At 31.3% G+C, this 21,070-nt stretch overlaps 1 non-coding gene across 1 annotated transcript; it reads left to right on the top strand.

The window, feature by feature from the left end:
• Positions 1-257: 257 nt before the first annotated feature.
• Trnay-gua lies at positions 258-344 on the top strand. The gene is given in 2 exon segments: positions 258-294; positions 309-344. It is a non-coding gene; the product is annotated as a tRNA-Tyr (tRNA).
• Positions 345-21,070: the final 20,726 nt, after the last annotated feature.

The raw sequence follows: 21,070 nt of genomic DNA, 5'->3' as shown, positions 1-21,070 counted from the left end.
TAAACTTGCCGCCTGTCGGAATAGCTTACTTCAACTGGGTCATTTGAACGTAGTGTTTTAATTTAAAACGATTTAATTTGTCAGGGATATGGCTACGCTCTGACGGCGATGACTCGCGATTTTCTGAACGCACATAGACTATTTATAGCATTCAAAACAACAAATTCGATATATAGTCAGAACCGGTCATAAGTGGTGGGTGCACCTTTCACCTCGCTACAAAAATACGTTTACAAAAAAACAGACTTTGTAATGTACCTTCGATAGCTCAGTTGGTAGAGCGGTGGACTGTAGCTGGTGTGATTGTGATCCATAGGTCGCTGGTTCAAATCCGGCTCGAAGGATTTTTTTAAATTAAATTATGTATCAGAAATGGTAGCGTCTTTTATTTTTTATTATGATTTTTTTTTGTTGTATCCATTTTAAGCACTGTTATATTGATCTTGTTTTACTCCACTTGGTATAAAATGTTCTTATATATTACACAAATACGTAGATTTTTCTTCTAAACAACTCAATTGATTTAGACATATTTGGAGTTAGAGGAGTATTTGCAGTGGAGGAAGCGGTGATAGGCATGTTTCTATACGTTATTACATGTATCATTTTGCATGAAGATTTCTAGAAGAATGGAACAAAAATGGAAGAAGAATGGAACTCTCTACCAGCGTCTGTGTTTCCAGAAAACTATAATCCGGGGATCTTTAAGTCGCGAATGAATAGGTTACTTCTAGGTAAGCGTGCTTCATCTTAGACAGCATTTTTACTTATCATCAGGTGAAATAGTGGTCAAACGCAAACCTATCGTTTAAAAAAAAGATCCTGTATATGTCATGATATGACATGTCATTGCGTAAAATTTGTTATTATTATAATTTTATTTAACCCAAACCTTATATTTAAAAAAAAAACGCTCGTTTACCGCATCCTCCATGACTGTCGCTGAGACCTTTCATTCTCGAATCTCTTCAACCGTCATTCGCACTTTCTCCGAAAAAACATGGCGAATGAAAAATGAAATGTTCACCGCCAGACCCGGCCACGATGCTCATTGTAAGTTTAACCTCATTCAAGATACGCTGTAATGATTTTAATTCTATATCTTGAGCCACTGTTCGCTTGGATGAGCTTGTATCTACATTGTCTATTTATACTCGTTTTCTTAAAATGACGCTTATAAAGCAAAAGAGAAGTTTTCGATTGTTTATGATTGTGGGATTTTTATAATAATACCTCATTTTAATTTTATGTATGTGATTTTTTGGCTTGTAAACGTAAATTATTTTTAAAAGAAAATAATTGACGTCCTAAATTCGTTTTTGTTTGTTTTTTATAAAAATGTCGTTTTTATTGGTGACATTACAACGCAGGTACACAAAACATTTGTCAAGTAAATACACGTTATAAAAGATTACTCAAAAAGTAGTTATCAGATCTCAATCAAATTATGTATTTATTAGTGTGTCAAAGAAAAAAAATCCATCGAATTGAGAATCTCCCGCTTTTTTTGAAATTCGTTTAAAAAGTACAATCAAATTGAGAATTTCTTTTATTTGAAGTTGGTAAAGTCAAATGAGAAAGATGTAAACGTATTGAGAGATAAAGGAATCGTAGTACGCGTAATAGCCATTTGCTTTCTCTAGCTGAAAAACCCAAAAAAAAAAACGCGAAATCGATATTAACAGTCTGTCAATACGTAGTACATCATTAGCTATACAAAATGGATTTGTGTAAAAGCGAAATCATGTCCGGCATCTTAAGGGGAGCGGCCGTCTCTCTGACATCAGGAAACGTTCGAAAGTAAAGATATTATTCCTTGAATGTTAACGATACTCGTATTGTTGTCGTTTTTAAATCAACATTTCGAATTGATTTGGTTATTTAATGTTGTATGTTTTGTATAGAAAAAGATTGGACACTTTTAAGTTGTACAATATACTTCGATCAACATGATAAACTTCTAAGATTTTATAATAATAACTAGCTGACCCCGCAAACGTATTTTTGCCATAATTATATGTTATTAATCCCATTAATCCCCCCCCCCAAGCAAGAGGTCTAATTCTGAACGTTTAAGATATTTTGAAAATTTCATTTGAATGGCACTCTGTAACTGATTGTAATAATGACGATACCCATAACAATTTTCTTAACTTAATAAAGAAACAATATAAAAAATCGTTCGTAAAAACATTATAAATAAGTAAAAGTATTTTAATAAACTTATTACTTAACAAGCTATTTTACTTCGATATTGAAGAAAAACGAAAAACTCTTTATTACAAATATTTTTTAAAAGTTATTTGGAAGTTAACCCGATAAATATTTGAGAGATTTCTCCGCTCATTCTAGTTATGTGATTGTTTTTAGAAATGTTGTCTAGGTATATCTTGTATATAAATTATTAGTAAAATATTTAGAGTAGCCTGACTGGGGAATATTCTCTCCACAAATTTATTGATTTGTAGAGAGAATATTTTGATAAAAGGTCGAAAGACAAAAGCATCTGGTACCGGACCATACAACCTCGCCCACCCAATGAACCTTGGATAGACACAGTGTTACTGAACAGAAAAGACGTTGTCACCGCTTTACGGTTGCGGTCTGGACATATTCAACTCAATAAATTTTGCCATTTGATGGGTATAACTCTAATTGTTTAGTTTGTGGAGTAGTAGAGGATAGGAGCCTTTATAGAAATGTTGGCGAATGTAATAGTATTTTGACAAAATCTATTTCGGCAAAGAAATTGTATAAATTGGTCGATGAAGTTCAATCAATAGTGTCTTAAGGTGTTATTATTATGTAATTGTATTAACATAAATGTATAATAACAGAGCGACATAGTCGCAGTAGCGGCAAAGCTCTTTAATAAAGAAAAAAATATTAGTTAAATATTCAGAGTTGCCTGACTGGGGAAGTACCTCAACGTTACAGAAAATCGCAGCCATAAATAATACTGCTCAACAGACAAGTAATGTTGTGTTCCTGTGAAGAGTGAGGTGTTAGTCGGTAGTCAGAGTTTCTGCAAAAGTCTAAGTTTACCAAAAGACATAGAAAACACTAATAATAAATTCCATAATCATTTGCCAATGTATAAAAGATACGTCTAAATCAATAAATAAATAATCTATATTTTAACCACTTCTCTTTGATTACGACTCTTAAATAAGCTCCCTAAAATGGTATGGGTAGAAGGGAGAGGATGGTAATGCCTCCCTCATTTCCTACTTCGGAAACTTGAAAAGTTAAAATTTTTAAGATTATATTACATTTTAAACAACCACTCTGGTGTAGTGGTGCGTGTGCCGAGAATACCTACACATTGGCGGTTTACGGGTACGATTCCCGGGATGGATGGATATTTGTACTTATGTGTGCAAATATTTGTTTCCGGTATGGATATTTGTCCTTATGAGTTCCCCCAAGTCAATCTTTACCCATGGTAGGAAATTGTATATACGGCAACCTGCGGTGGAACAGCGTGGTGGATAAAGCACTGACCCTTTTCTTATATGAAGACAGAGGCTGAATCGTGATTACTTTTAATTTTAATAAAAACTTTTTAGTCATTCATAATAATTATTTGTTACGACGTTTTGACACAGTGTGCAGTGGTTTGAAAGATTTTATGTTAAAATTCAAGTCATTGAGTAATATTGTGGTTTTAGTAATGTCAAGTATTGGGACTCAAGTTTTCCTATATATACAAAGTACTCTGTGGCTCAAGTCAAGTCATAAGTGTATTTAGACTTTTTTTATTAATCCTCACATTTTTTGTCATTATATTTATAGTTTTGAATATATATGTTGAACAAATTTAAATCATAATTTGTTTAAATAAATAATAAATAAATTGTTTTAAATTTAATTTATTAATAGTTGGTTTTATGGATTATAGAATATTATAGAATTAACGAACTAGTGAAATAGTGACTCATTTAAGGTTTAAATTATTTTACCGCTGGAATGCGACAGTAATTTCTTATTCGATCATTTAAAAAAACTCCATTAATTGAAAAGTCACACCACCAATACATAAAGAAAATATTCCACAAAAAATCACGGTGTGATCGAGGAAAAGAAATTCCTCGAAAGAGAAAATGAAATATTTTCGGAAAAAAATCTGTGTCACATTTCCAACAAAAAGTTTCCTGATGTCCATTGAAATTCTTATCAGTATTGACATGGTGGCGACGAACATTTGGTGATTGATATTAATGGAGGTCGTGTGTAGCTGCCTTATCTCTTTGTGTCTCAGAGCATAAATCCGAAAGCAGACATCCTTTGAAAAACTGGCGCCGTGGAAACTATCACGGTCGGGAAAGGTCGGGTTAGTAAATTACATTTAATATCTAATCTTTTTCGTTTTACTACATGTAAAAATATTAACTTGTACTTTTTTGGTTTCTTTTTTGACAAGATAGTAATGAAATGTATTTTATATTATAACCAAATATTACATTTAATAAAGTGTTTATTCGGTTTTGCAATAAGAAATAATATAAATTTAAGTTTACTGGTATATTTAATTTATCTTCTAATTAAAATAAAAAATGATATAATTAAAAGATAAAATAACTTTCAAATGAGTACACCAATTGGGTAATAATTTTTTGTGTTCGTTATTATTAGGACAAATTTTGTGTAAAAGAAAATAGATATTTTCGAAAAAAAAAAAAAAAAATTGCTTCACGAAATTCGTGGGGGTCAGTGAGTTTTTTATAAAAAATAAGTCTCTGTGAATAAAATTTTCAAGGAAATGCGCCTCGCTACGGTCTATAATTAATAAATAAATAAAATACAAGACAAACTATTATTTTTAGTAAAGTAAAAGTAATAACATTTTCTCAGTATTCTTCGAAAAGACGTCGCCGCAATATGTTAGAGACGAAATGCGAAGGCGTTTCCGATACATAACAATAAATTCCTGCGTACAGTTCTGCAGAAACATTAATATGATACAAATATCTGGATGTGTCATGGCATTAAATGTTAATATAGTTTTTTTTTTTTGTTTTCAATAATAAAATCCACGTCAAACTGCAACCTTCATAGGTTTGATCATAATTTTTTGTCGCATACTTGTATGTTTTAAAAATGATGATGTAGTTTTGATTACTACGTAAAATATATTTGATATATCATGACTGATAACTAGTTGATAAGAAGATTTTAATACTTAACAATTGCAGTGAACATTTTTGAGTGTATTAAGTTTAAAAAATGAATATGTATATTAGATAAAATAATTCCAGAATAAACATGCAATTCTAACTAAAGATCATATGTTAAAATGAAATTAAGTACTCGAAACGAATAAATGAATGCCAATGTAAACTAGGTATCCTTTAGATGTAATATTTTTCTAATAATAAATTTATGATATTATCACATCCGCCATTTCCATTCGTTTTATGTCTATGCAATCATTAATTGCCATGGAGCATATGCTCCATGTTAATTGCAGAGCATGGTCGGTCGACGGTCATTTCTTCGCTGTCCTTACACAAGGTCTTGGTAGCCACACTTATTGTGCCATAATGTGTCTTCCACAAATCCTTTGGAAACGAATGAATGTAATGAATGAGAGTGAAACAAGTCATGAGGTCGTTTCACGTATCCGAACAATAACGTGTTTGAAAGCATGTTGTTTGGAGAATGAGAGAGTAGTACAGAATTTTAATTACGATGAATATATTTATATATATTTTTTATATTTATTTATAAAATAATTATATATATATATATATATATATATATATATATATATATATAATATATATATTTATAAAAATAAATAAATAAATAAATAAATAAATATTGAAATTAATTTTGATTGGCTTTTTGCGTAGCTGGCGGTTACCCTGCTTTCCACCTCGCATGTAATATTGAAATATGTATAATTGTATATGTCGATAAAAATCGTAATTCTGTGTATCAGTTGGTTGTTGTTTAAAACCAGCGTCGCCTACTTGGGTAATAATTTAGAGTAATTTCATGGATACAACTGTATGAAAATCTGCACGTTGTTAGAAAATTTACATGTACCAAAACGCAACGGTGTAAGGTGAAACGTTGTAATAATCAGTTGTATGTTAACTGTATTTTAAATATTATATATATAATATTTCAAATACCATAATTATGAAACTTATAGCCGGTTATACTGAAAGGGACTCCTAGTTCTTTATAATTTGTGGATGTATAAACAAAATATGTATGTGGCGAAGATTTTAATCGTAGCATTAAAATAATATTATATATTTTGGACTCAACCAATCTTATTTTTACCTCCATTGCCAGTCGCACTGGCTATTATAGAGTTACATGTATTTACTGGAGATTCAAAGCATAAGGGACACCACGACGTATATAAAGATGTTTACATCACAAATTATTGCCAGCGATCATGGGTTTTTGTTGTACCACATCATTCTCTCGTTTACTGTTTAGAAAGTAATTTTCATATTTTAATCCAGTAAAATTATGCTTTAATATTGATTTCACTTTTCAGTGGAAAATGATTATAGTGTAATTAGTTAACGCTTATTCCACCCGTTCAGGTCAAATTCGAAGTTTAGCCAAGCCATTAGGTGGCACGCGTCGTTAAACTACTAATTGCGGTTCACGCTTGGCCCTCTCGCTTTGTACCCAATTAGTTTTAGTTTATTTGTGCGGTTAATTGTTTACCGCGATTCGGTCTGTTTAATAATATTATAATGTCGTTATACTTTATGACAGAATTATCTAATTCGACTTAATTTTAAATTGTGATTTAATCGTTTTGTTTTGGTGTAGTTTAATTATCTTGTTTTATTTTTATCGCTGGTTAACGAAATCTGTGTTTTGATTTATTAAGGTTTCTATTTGAAATGTACTCCATTGAAAATAAAAACGAACCTATCACACATATACATAAAAATCTTAAGAAAAGAAACTATTTGAGACTATTTCTTTTATCAATATTGCTATTTATAATTATTCTTTCTGTTGTGTTGATTGAATGTCAAAACTTATACCAGCTAACTTAATTAAAGAAAATCAGAAGTAATATTGATATTTACCTTATACAAACTATTTTTTTTACAAGCAGCAACAACAACAAAATAACAAATAAGATTACTCTGAACAAGTAAAGAGAAACTAACCAGTCATTTCATAACACCCCAAGATTTACGTAAGCATTTTCTTACAACCCTCAACTATCCGTCGGTCCCTCGGACCCTGTTTCAATTAGATATTTGTTATCTTGTATCTGTGTTGGTCACGCGCAGATCTCTAAACAAGATTATTTGGAACGTGTAAATAAATTGTTTAGTTTGGGTTAAGGGTTAGGTTTCTAATTGTTATATAATGTATGTAGATATATTTCAAGTTTATGTTCCATTTTGAGTAACAAGATTAAGCAGTACAGTCTTATTGGAATAATTTACTTGAAATGATAACATTATGTACATTTTTGCGACGCCTTGGCACAAGTTTGGCACAATTGTAGGTGAGCATGATAAATAGCTGATATGAAATTTATTTGTATAAAATTTTAGTCATGGTCGAGACTTTAATACTTTATATTTTATACGTTTTCGGACCACCAAGACTGCTGGTGAGTGTGATGTATTTATTATTATAATTTTAAAAATAATATTCTTAAAACTAGTATATCTAAGATTTTATTAACAATCTTTGTAAAAACGTGTATATGTTCCGCAACACCTGCCGTTCATAAAGCGGAAGAGTTTAATGAAATATTTTTCATCATAACATTTTTTTAGAGACGCGTAAAATGACAACGAACGTTCGCAGGTTAAATTTTTGCTTTGGGCCGTAAAACTTTTTCACCCATACCTCAGCTATGCTGCTTAAATAAAGCAGTTATTATAACGATTTAAGGGATGTTTTAATTAATCTAATTATAAACTGAAATTCATGCTTATATAATAAATTCATTTATAATAAAATATAAAATATGCCTCTGAAATTTACTATTAAAAAAACATTTTTATAGAACAAGCTTTCCAGCCACAGCTTCGTCCGATCCACGATTATACGATTTTTTTTTCCATTATATCATTATACAGATGAAAACATTTTAAAATCGGTGTAGTAGTTTTTGAATTGATCCAATACATAAAAAAAAAATCAAATCTATTCTCTAATTTATTGGTTCAATCGGAACTATCTAGCTAAAATACTTTTTTTAAATATTAGTAAAATGTACTCCGTGCTTTAAAATAATCAAAATACCAAGATCAATAGATTGTCTATGTAATTAATATGGCTACAGTCTATCTATATATTTAAATAACTCGACAAGCAATCTATAATAGCAATCTATATATTTAAATAATTCGACTTTTTTCTTTTAGAAAAAATAGTTTTATTAATAAATCGTCGTAATAAGTATAGGGTTCTTTGTCGGAAATGTAGCAAGTCGTTTACTCAGCACCTTACTCTTGCAAGTTCCAAGTCGCTAATTACTCCACCAAATATTTACTTTACAGAGATTCTCTGCGCCGTATAAGACGCTGAGCATGTAACTGTAAATCTAGCGTTTAGTCAACCGCTTTACGGCGGTATGGATATTTGTATTTGTATAAATATTTCTTCTCGGTTTGGTGTCTGTCCTTGTGGCTCCCCATCGTGCCTCGGAGAGCACGTTAAGCCGTCGGTCTCGGTTATCATCATAAATATCTGATAGTGATCATTATTCATAGTAGAAAACATATCCATCTACCCGCAGTGTGGCAGCGTGGTGGACTAAGCTCCAATACTTCTCCAACATGCAGAAAGAGGCCATTAGAATTTTGCAATAAATTTTTTTTAGGCTGAATCAATGTTGGAAACATAGCCTGTTAACATAAAATATTGTTTATATATCATTACATAATAGCTTTTTCTAATTGTGTTCCTTTTTTTATTTAGAATTAATGACTTACAATAGTCTAAGATCTGACTTGACACGAAAATAAATAAGCCGAGTTAGTCGAGCCATTCTCGAATTATGCGCTTAGCAACATTCATTTTTATTTATATATGATGTGGGTAAAATTAACTGGAACAATATATATATATTGATATAATGGTTTATACCTGCCAACCTAGTAAAATAATAGACAAACCGACATTTGCATTTTCTACAGGCCATACTGTTGGTATATATTGTCGTTAGATATTAAATTTGTGCTTTAAACTTGTAGGTGTATTTTTAAATAAAAATAACTTTTTCAAATTTGGAATTAAATATAGCTTGGCCAAGAATTTTTTATTGCAAAATTATTTCTTCGTAGATGTCTACTCACTATCAACTATATCTCTATTAAATTATAAGTTCATAGCACAAAAAAATTAAGGACTTTTGTAAAAACTTCTGAGAACCCTTAGTCCTGTTTATGCGGCCCTAGTCGTGAAGTTCGTTTGTAGAAGACATTTACTAAAAATTAACTATCTTTCTGTCGAATTTCAGGCATGTTGCACAAAAAATTAAGGACTTTCATAGAAACTCATGAGAGCTGTTAGAGTCCTTTAATCTGGCAGTATTAAAAAATCTTAGTCTCCGTTCTTAGTGGATACCTTCTAACTATAAACCGCATTTCTGCCAAATTTCACCGGTTTTTGAGATTTCGTGATGAGTCAATGACACAACGCTTATATATATATAACTAGAGTATTTGATATTTCCATTTTTACAGGTGCAACCTTTTAAGGATCAAATTAAAATCGATTTGTAATCAAAGCTTCTTTTTGTGAGTAAAAGTCATTTTGACTTTCAATTATTTTTTTTTATATCAACAATTAATAATAAATAAAGTTATTTTAAATTATCATTAGTTGTTTGAATTGTCATATATTGTTTCGGTTGGTTTTAGTTTTTAAGATTTTAAAAGTCGTTTTCTCTATGAATACAGTAATTAGAAAAGTCGTCAAGAAACAACTATATATTCTTGGACAAACGGTTTTATTGTACGCTCTGTTAGCAACCAATTATTTTTTTTTAAAAAGAAAGTGTAAATCGCTTGCTCCTTTGGACTGTATCTTTAATCTGAGTATTAAAGCATCTTAGCTCTTCGGGGCCAAGAGTTGAAACTTGTCAGAGACTCGACAGATTAAAACCGAAATTTGATATTATGTCACAAAGTTTTAATAACTTACATTTACAGCAAATTTTTAATGTACGTCTCTTAGAAGAACCAGAAACACAATTCATATAATAAAAATGAATTTAAAACAGACATATCTTTGTTTTAATCTTTAATTTATTTTACCTGTCTATATGTTTTTGTAATGATAAAGGACGAAATTTAATCCATGGCTAAGACGGTCCAAAAACTATTGACTATTCATTTCTATTTTGCGTTCCTATTTCAAAAACAGATTACGTCATTCACTAAATGACATTGTAAAATCTACTTTAACTTCCAATAATAACGTTGTATTTTGCATAACTATTAGTAAATACTCAATGATGATGTTTCGCTGTTAGCCAGTAGAGATTTCTAATGTCCCCTCAGTCACATCAATCACATGATGTTAATTGAGTAATGGCCAATATGACGTCTGCTTCTGATTGATCATCGTACTGCTAAATATGATGTATCGACTTGCGTATGATCATGAACTTTGACTGAATGTGTGTAGCCAATTTTTTTTTAAATATACAAATCAATGATGCCCAATATTAAAAAAAAAAAAATCCTAAACGTTCTTTATTGCTTAATGTCTTTAGATATGCTCATCAGCTACTTATGACTTTATAAGCTTTTAAACGCGGTTACTAAATCTATGATTTACGAAACTTAGAATTTTAAACACGTATATTGCCGGTTGTGTGTGTTGCAGAGATTTTTGGTGATTGTTGTTACTAGAATCTGCATATTGGACTGGTAGTAGCTTCATATTAAACACCTTTTTAATACGAATATAACTATAATTTGGAAAATGACTGAAGTAGTTCACTTACAGCCTTCTTGAATTTTTCAAGAATTTTTTAATTAGTTTGAACATTTTGAGAATAGTTTTTGAATGCCAGAGGCACAAGCATTGTTCTGAATTATCGGAAATACAAAATAATAAACAACAAACATGTTATATGGGATATATGTATCCATATCAATCATAGTATTATTACTTTATTTTGTTGTACTTGTTGTATATTAAAAACATAAAAATTGCGCACAACTGTACACCATAGTCAACGTAGACATCAAAAATAAAGAAAGAAAAAGAAGAAAAGAATAAAGACATGCCTACTTCCTCTATAACATGATACCGTCGCGTCGCTAAAAATGCAGTCAAATGTATAAATTATAGGGGGGACATGCGTCATTACTGAGGTCGACATCTAATTGTTTCCTTGGGCTTAGAGACGTATCAATTTACAAGCAATTTCAGACGTCGGTCGTCTAAAATAAACCTGTTTTCTGTTTTGTGTACCAAAGATAATAACTACATCTTTTTTTTAAGCTGCACCGTTTCTTTGAAATTGTATTCTTATATCCTACTTTGTAGTGCATAAATACATAAGTTATTGTTATCTTTAGGTATTCTACTTATTCTGAAATTATTGACATTATTTATTTATTAATATTATACTGGAATAACTGAGGTAGGGCACAGCAGGAATTTCTTGCTCAAAATATGGAGCAGCCCGACTGGGGTAGTACCTCGACCTTACAGAAGATCACTGCTAAATAATACTGATTTTAAGCAGTATTGTGTTCCTGTTGGTAAGTAAGGTGACCAGAGCTCCTAGGAGGTGATGGGGATTGGGTCGGCAATTCGCTTGCTATGCTTCTGGTGTTGCAGGCGTCTATAAGCTACTGTAATCTCTTACCATCAGGTGAGTCGTACGCTTGTTTGCCGAACTAGTGATATAAAAAAAAAATCTAGTATATTATATTAATACGATTCAGCCTTGATATCCCACAGCTGGGCATAGGCCTCTTTCACCATGTAGAAGAAGGTGGAGCTTAATTGACCACGCTGCTTCACTGAGAGTTGGCGGATATATTCCTTATTATGAGTAACGATCGCTATCAGGTGTGTATGATAGCAACATGGACCGACTGCTTAATGTGCTTTTTGAAGCACGGTGGGGAGACCCATAAAGACGGACAACCAGTTCAAAAGAAAATATTTGTAAAAATACAAATATCCAGGAATCGCCAATCACTACCAGTGTGTATCATTATGTGTGTATCATTACCAGTGTGTGAGCGCCTGCACCGTGCACGTACCCGTACATCAGAGCAGTGTTTTTATACGGCCAGCAATATCATTTTTCATTTCCTTTTTAATATTAAAATACAGAAACATAAGGTTTTTCTTTTCGTAAATAAGAAATAGTTAAATAATTATTAAAAAGTATTGTCGATACTTGTTTTTTTTATTAATATAACTAGGTCGGCTAACAAGCGTGTGATGACCTGATGGTAAGCGATTACGTAACTTATAGACGTCTGCAACACCAGAAGCATCGCAAGCGCGTTGCCGACCCTGTCCCCAATTCCCACCAATACCTCTGGTCACTTTACTCACCAGCAGGAATACAACACTGCTTGAAAACAGCATTATTTATAGCTGTGATCTTCTGTAAGATCTAGGACTACCCCAGTCGTGATGTTTGAGCAGGAAATTTTCTGTTGTGCCCTACCTCAGTTAAATCATCAATTTTATTTGATCGTATCGACAATTTCTATCAACGGTTTTCATTTGGTTGTTATTTGAAAGAAATGCAGTTAATAATCGAAAAACTATTTCTACACATGTTCGCATTTATATTGATTTGTGATTTTCTTCAGTCTAGCTTCGCTGGCATTTTTTATTGGTCGTTAGAGCCTCGATTATTAACCAGAAAGAGTAACACTACGTCTACGTTATTTTTACTTGGGAACGCTAGCAACTATTTAAACTAATATTATGTAATAATTAAAACAAAATTTTATAAACTGACAACGTACTTAAAATCCACCATTCAGTTTCACTCTTTTATAGCAACTAGTGGTCGTCCAGTGGTCGGAATTAGACTTCGGATTAAAAATTTAAATTAAAAAAAAAAGAAAATAAAGAACTTTTTTTTAAATTTTTCAATTTAACTACAGACTTTGACAATCAACAAAAGAGTGTAATATGCGTGTGTGTGTGTGTCAAATACATGGTAGTGTGTGTAATGTTTGTGTTAACTCTTTCTCTATTTCATACACCTCCGTCCGCGCAATTTTCGTAAAAAGGATTACTAAGTTTTAGCTTCACGTATTAATTAATATATCGATGTCAACTCTGAATGACTCTACAGTCATTTTTATAATTCCCTTTTAAAATAATTAAATTTTCAAGACGGCTTGTACCTGTTAAATTCGTCCTCGAGACATGATTAGCCGGCTGCCTTAGATCAAAGCGTTGTCTAAATCTCGTAAACGAATTGTTGAGACGAATAAACTGATATTAACTTCGGAACGCGTTGCTTTAAAGTGGATGGTAATTTCACGAAAGGTCCTGAAAGGAATCTGAATTAAAAACGTTTAAAATTATCTGCCGTTTTTACTATTTATTCTGATAATCGTAATTATATAATAACTAATTCTCTTTTGTAAGCTGTAACGTTTCTTTGCAATTGTATTCGCAATTGTATGTATGTATGTATATTTAAACAATCTATCTATGTGTACCTTCAATATATCATCTCCTTTGGTTGCCTGGAACAGATTGCTTTTAAGCAATAAGGCCTTACTACCTTTGGTACATTTTTCTACTAATTATTGTTAATGTTGCTTGTTTATTTTATTTATTGTTTGTTGTACAATGAAGTGCAAATAAATAAACAAATAAAATTAAGATATTGATCTTATATTACGAGTATCTAGCAATAAAGCATTAATTATTTACCAGCGACTGATTGTAACAATGCAGAACTAAAAAAAAAAACTATAATTTGGTTTTGCACGAAACAAAATAGATAATGAAATCTAAATTTTTATGGCAAGTCAAAAATTCGTGTTCGAGTTAAACTGACGTTGAACCGAAATCCACAATTAAATCACGTAATACCGCCGTGAGCTCAAACCGAGCGCGAACTCCGTTTCTTAACGATTTAACGTTTTACTGTCGAGACGTAACGGCGTGTAATTATATTATAAGGTTGCCGGTTTCGTTGGAGTTACACGAATTGTAACCATAGTATGATTTATATCTAACTATATAATAGCAGTTCCAGGTTTTATTTACAAAACACTTTCACTATATACATTATTTACAAATGCACAATACTAAGAATAATACAAAAAGTAGGTACTCGTTAAATCTCGATCAAATTTAAATGGGACACACCATTTGTTAAGCGTGTGTCTCTCTTTCATTGTACTTGAAATCAACGCAGCATAATCGCGGCGTTTGTAATGTACATCCCAGTACTGCTCTTGAGGCAAAAATAGCAGCTACGTTATGACAGCTGCTACGCAGCCACACTTGCTACGCAAACTCTCTGTACACGATGAATTGACGTTGGTCAAACTTTGTAGCTGTGTTACGTATTGCAAACATTTCTACGATATAGGAGTTGAAAATATTGAAACGCTTCCATCTATTTTACCTGTTCGTCTAAGAAGGCGAACAATTATTTTAAAGTGTATTTTATTCTCTTCTAGATATAAGTCCACCGTTGCAAACTAAATTTGTATACAAATAGCTGTAATTTTTATTAAGTGCAATAAAGAATATATAAATAAATGATTCGAGACGTTTTTAGCCTAAATAGCTGTAACAAACTGTAATAATAACCAGTGCAAAGAATTTTTACTGCTGATACTACGCTGATAGTACGTAGCTTATTCGGCTTGATAGATTACAACTTAAATGGAATAGTATTAAAAGTAAATTGAAACCAGGCAAAAAGATTTCTACAAAGCAGGTCTTATATTATTGTTTATATTTCACTATTATATTATCTAATGAAGTATGGCGTAAGAATAACATAGCTATCAAAAAACAGTAAAATCGATAATAAACCATTGAAAATCTTTATTTCAATTTAAGTGACAATAAAAGTCGTTTCGAAAAGAACGACAATAACTTTATACGAGAAACCGCAGACGATAAAATCTTTGAATATCTTTTTAAAATAAGCGGTAACATGCTTCCGGCGACCGTTTTATTGTTGGAAATACGAGTAAATGTTGTTCTTTTCAAATAAATGCCACTATATTTTCATATACATTTTACATACCGATTCTGATACGAATATGATGAATATCTTGTATAAAAAAAATGTAAAAAATTATATTAAAATTTTTATTTGTAGAACAAAATGTATTGCAATGAATATTGAGCTAAGCGGGGAAATAGTGAATGTTATATTAAATGGTTTCCGATATCAGAGGGAAATCGGCCTTATGGTTACTTTACAAACGTTTCAACAAGAGTATATAGCCTTAATTCCACAGTACGTAAAATAATAAATAAAAATATTAAACCATCAACTCAATTCATCAAAATCACGAAAGGCTGCCATTTTTCTTTGATTATCTCAAATAAACAAATATTATGACGCGAAGTATGTCCTAGTATCTTATTAAATATTGAAACACATATAATCATTTTAATTTATCTAAAATGACAATAATAAAATAAATAAAAGTTATTATCCATTTAGAATTTTTTTTTTGTTTATGCCTGCTATGCCTGTGCATATGTCAACGACATTTAAATATCGAAAATATGTAACATAAGTCTAAGCGTAGTAAAAATATATATTTAAATTAAATTAATTACGCAATGATAATAAAATTACAAAGGATTTTTCCGCATTAATATAATAAACAACTATTCATCCGAGCGCATCGGACGTGCCAGTAACAAATTGAGCCAATCTACTCACACCTTTGTACGATGTACCGATACCTGCAAGCTGCTCAGACGCGTTACAACATAATGATTTAACTTTGATACTTATCTTTGTAAAATTCCACTCAAGTTAATACTTACATACGATAACTTATTTCATACTTAACAACATTGCGTAACTTTATTGAAATTAACTTAATCATTGTCTCGATATGAATAAGTCTAACGTTTCATTTCGTTGGTTTAATGTAAATGATATGAAGACTCGTTTCGAAGTAATTATTGAAAGTCTTTAGAAAAACGGCTTGAATAAAGCAATTTTTAAACTTGAAATTCAGGTAATTTTTACGATTATAGACGTAAAATATATCAGACCAACCAAAAAAAAAAAGACATTTTTAATAAGAAATAAGTGTGAATACTATCCAAAATTCATCTATACCGTAGAAGCGGGCTTTAACAATTGAGTCATTTTAATCTATGATTTAATATTCACTTCAATCTGGCGTGAAATTTATCAAAGGCAAGAGTGAAAAAACGAAATTCATTGAAAAATGTGAAACACCAATCAGGCAAGCGTCATTTCGGGCATCAAAACGTTCCTTTTCACATATTTTGTATAAAAATGTGGCAAGTGAGTGAAAAATGAAAACATCACGAACACGATACACCTCCCCCCCCTTTACTCGCGCCCCGCGGGGCATTGTCACGCTACCCACCCACAGAGCGGAGAAATGACAATCGCCAAAGAGTACGACACAGATCTGACAAAACTTCACTTGAAATGAAACATGAATGGTACAATGCGTCTCCTGTTCGCGAGTGGAGTGAATTTTATATGACAAAGTTTATGACGTTCGTTTAAGTGCGATGAATTTTACTATGAGGGTAAGGGCGGTGAAAATTTTATTCTCGATTCGAATGAAACCTATAAAAAGTTGTTTTCCTTACTCTGTAAATTTATGACCTGATATTAATTAATTTTTTTTTTATGCTATGGTTACACCGAAATTTGGATTTTACAATAATGCTATTTCTATTTCTCTTTCTTTGACAACATCAAAAAGAATTTGCTTTCTTTATTGAGTTTTGACATAATAAAATCAATTTATCGAATCAATAATATAAAAACGATGGATTAGTCTTTAATTAAGAATACGCATAAAATTCGATTTTTAAATTTGTCTTTTTAATAGTAGAGTAAAATTCAAACAGACAATTAAATCGAATAAAATCAGATCCAATTAAATCAAATTGCCATAAATTAAAACAAAGCATACTAAACAAAATAATTACCATTAAAATATGATGCCTTTAATAACTTGTAATCAATATAAAAAGTCGAATTTGATAATAACGGAATATAAAGTTACCATATTAAATAATTATTTTGAATAAAAATCTATAAAACATGATAAATATGTATAAAGGCGGAGGAATTGTATTACTGCAGAATGTCAACATTACTGACATTTGCGTGGCTCGTTTTTGACGTCTCACAAAGGCCGGATATGGCGGAAATTTTTCAAAAGTTTCTGCTTGTTGATTGTATGCATCCGAGTGAAAGAGCGATTTTTTGTGTCCTCGGCTCAAAAGAATCAGTCCTAAGAAGCGAAAACTTCCAAATAAACTTGTTTTTGGTACAGAATATGCCTATTTAACTTAGAGATAATATTTTACCGGCTAAAATTGTATTACCTATTTTAGTGTCAGTAGTGATCTCTACAAGACAACATTTAATAAAGAATATGTAAAAAAAATAGTAATAATTTACTGTACTTTTAATTTTTTCTTTTGAATGGGACTTGTGCTTGCCAACAATATAAATAAAGGCTGTCACTGTTTTTGTAATTAATTGCATAGTTTTTGTTGTTTGTGTACATATTTAAGTATCGGGAATTTAGTTGTTTCATAGCGCAATAGGTATTTCTCCTGTTTTGGACAAAATGATTTTATGGAGCTTTAAAATATTTACTAAAAACGATGAAAAACAACACCTCAATTTGGAGAGAGCAATAGCTAGAGAACACAGTGAACGTATGCTGGTTATATATTACTCATTAACTATTAATTTCTATATAGTTATAGTTATAAATTATTTCAATCGATACTCTATTGAACTTCGACAAGCAACTACAGCTTCCCCCTAAGCGTACTTTTTCAAACTTTTCCGATTATGTCATGCTTATGAAGCGTTTCTGTTATAACATTATAGATGTTACAATACTTGTTCACAACTGGGGAGTTTTAGAAAAATAATATGAGGAGAAAAGTAATTTATTTAAGTAATAGAAAACTAGATCAATTATTCGGTTTTACCTATGCTAAGTTCATATTTTAACCGCTCGTATAAGTCATAGCATCATGATAAACCGAATGAACTGAATCAGCCTGCAAAGGTCCCATAGCTAGGCAAAAGTCCCTTTTCCATATGGGTTGGAGTACTACGAGTTGGGGTAAAATTTTTCTACTATTAGTAACGATCGCTATCAGGTGTATATCATATGAACTGAGATAAACTGGTTAACATGCACTTCAAAACATGATGGGAAGAAGGAACCAGACCAGAGCGAAAAATTTGTACAAATACCAAAATCTGCTCTGAGTGGGAGTCAAACCCATAACCACTGGCTTTAAGGCGGCTTCTCGAATCACATCAACAATATGTCTATTACTTTACAATGGTTGTTAACACCAGAAAGGCACATTTACAGCGTACACATGTAAACTTTTATATAGCGTTTGTTCTTCATACCGTCCAAAAGATAGATTAAGGATCGATAACAAAAGACGCTCACTATTTTCCAGCTCATACTATCATTCCACAATAAAATCCTTCAACGACAGAGCATCTTCACGGGTGTTTCACAAACAAGTGTATCCGACGTCGAGGGTGGCTTCCCACTATTAACAGCGGTTCCACGCACTTACTGGTTCACAAGCCGTGCAAGATTTATATGTTTTCTGATTGCGGGTCCGTTTGTTAGACAAGTTTACGTTGCTTTTGATGTACGACTATCTTGATAAGTTGATGCAAATGGACTTTAAAACGGTCATACATTAAACTCTATGTCTGTGATTGTGTGTGATTTCTGTGTTATTGTCAATGTTACAATATCAGACAGTCGTCAGTCTCTCACATAGACTTTTTATCATGTGCCCTAGATTTAATAATCTTTGAAAAGTGTTCTGTTTGAGAGGAGAAATAATTATATTATTGAAGAATTAAATTGTAAGCGTTTAAGAGATTTTATTATTTTTGCAATACACTTCATTAAAACCTCGCGAAAACCAAATTAAATTAATAAAATTAATTATAATTTAAAGAAAAGATGGATAAGATTGGGTTCTTCAAAAACATATTTTGGTAAAGAATATTTATACTTTTTAATAGAATTTAGGTATTAACAATTATAAACAGTTATTGACATACCTGTAAAAGATATATTTTGTTTTCAAAAATGTTATTATTAGTATGTAGTTTTTAACTACAGTATTCATAACAACGTCAAATCTTAAAACATATTTACGACTAATCAAGAAATCAAAACTAAAAAATTTGAAAAATCCGACTAAAAATGACGTTAGTTTTTTTTCGTAGACTATAAATACACATTAAAACTAAAAGCGTACACATAATCGCAACCCAAACTCCAATCCATTAAAAACGAGCTTCACAAACGGAACCAAAAAATATATACATTATCTATAATATATAACGATGCAAATCAAAAGACAGACAAAAATATTTTACAAATTGACGAATTTCCGTCTAAGATTTCTCATTTTTTTTTTACTTATTCAAAGGCGTTGTTAGTGATGCACCCACGTAACGGGACACTGACTTCGTTATCAATCTCGACTGACAACTTAATGGATTATAGTCTTAGGGGACAAGACGATGTTAAGGAAAACATGATGTAATATATGGACTCATTGAAGAAAAATGTTAGTTACACTTTGAACTTTTTATCAGTTCTAGATATATTTCGTAATTGTACTCGCGTTATCGTTTGTGCTTATTTTGTATTACGAATCATTTAGCCTAAACAAAAAAGGTTTTGGGGCTTAAAAGATACATATAAATACGTATCCGACCGCAACACGCGCCCAATCAATTGTTACTGAACAAATTGGCCATTTACATATAAGAACATAGATGTGACGACCGAATGTGATTTGTATAGTAACAATTAGTTAGGTCTGAAGTCGGATTAGGTCAATAACAGATACTATAGGCAAATTATTTTTACTCCATTTTTTCTGTTTGATATGCTCTTTTACTTTATATTAAAGAATTGCTGTATTGATCACCATTTTAACAATAAAAGGGAAACAAACAACACCAAGCCATCGTATCGCACGAGGACTTTAGTATGTATCAATTTTATAGCATCATTGCTTTCATTGACATGGAACTTTACGACCAGCTCATAATGTAGAGAAAGTTTTGTATATGAAAAAATGTTTCAGAGGAAACAACTATAATTACATTGATTATGTATTACTGCATAATACATATGCATATGTTATTCATTTTAAAATGAATTAATTCGTAAATAAATAAATAAATATATAAATAAAGAAATAAATAGATAATAGCATCTCACTGCTAGGCATAGCTCCATTTTTCCAAATAGGGATAGTGTCGGAGCTTAATCCGTCACGCTAGACCATTGTGGGTTGGAAAAATGAATTAAAATAACCACAAAAATGTTTAAGAATATAAAAAAATGTTTCAGAGAAAACAACTATAATTACATTGATTATGCATCACTGCATAATATATATGCATATGTTATTCATTTTAAAATGAATTAATTGGTAAATAAATAAATAAATATATAAATAAAGAAATAAATAGATAATAGCATCTCACTGCTAGGCATAGCTCCATTTCTCCAAATAGGGAATCGGAGCTTAATCCGTCACGCTAGACCATTGTGGGTTGGAAAAATGAATTAAAATAACCATAAAAATGTTTAAGAATAGATAGCAATTTGTAAAACAAAGCAAACATTTTCCGTGAAAGTTCACAGCTACGGGAATGCATTACATCGTAAAATTCTTATCAAATAGAAACGCATATTAATCTCCGCTGGACGGTGCCGCCCACGCTTTTAGAGCGGCTTACATTGTAATAAATCCCGTGAACATCCCGGGATCCCGGAACGCGAGCGTTGTGGCGACGACGAAGCGGCGCCGTCGCGATTTATGTGGGAATCCCGGAATC

The sequence above is a fragment of the Melitaea cinxia genome, chromosome 6 (assembly GCF_905220565.1).
Source record: "Melitaea cinxia chromosome 6, ilMelCinx1.1, whole genome shotgun sequence".
NCBI classification, from domain to species: domain Eukaryota; kingdom Metazoa; phylum Arthropoda; class Insecta; order Lepidoptera; family Nymphalidae; genus Melitaea; species Melitaea cinxia.
The sequence above is the reverse complement of the archived record's forward strand: the minus strand, read 5'-3'. Positions and strand labels throughout refer to the sequence as shown.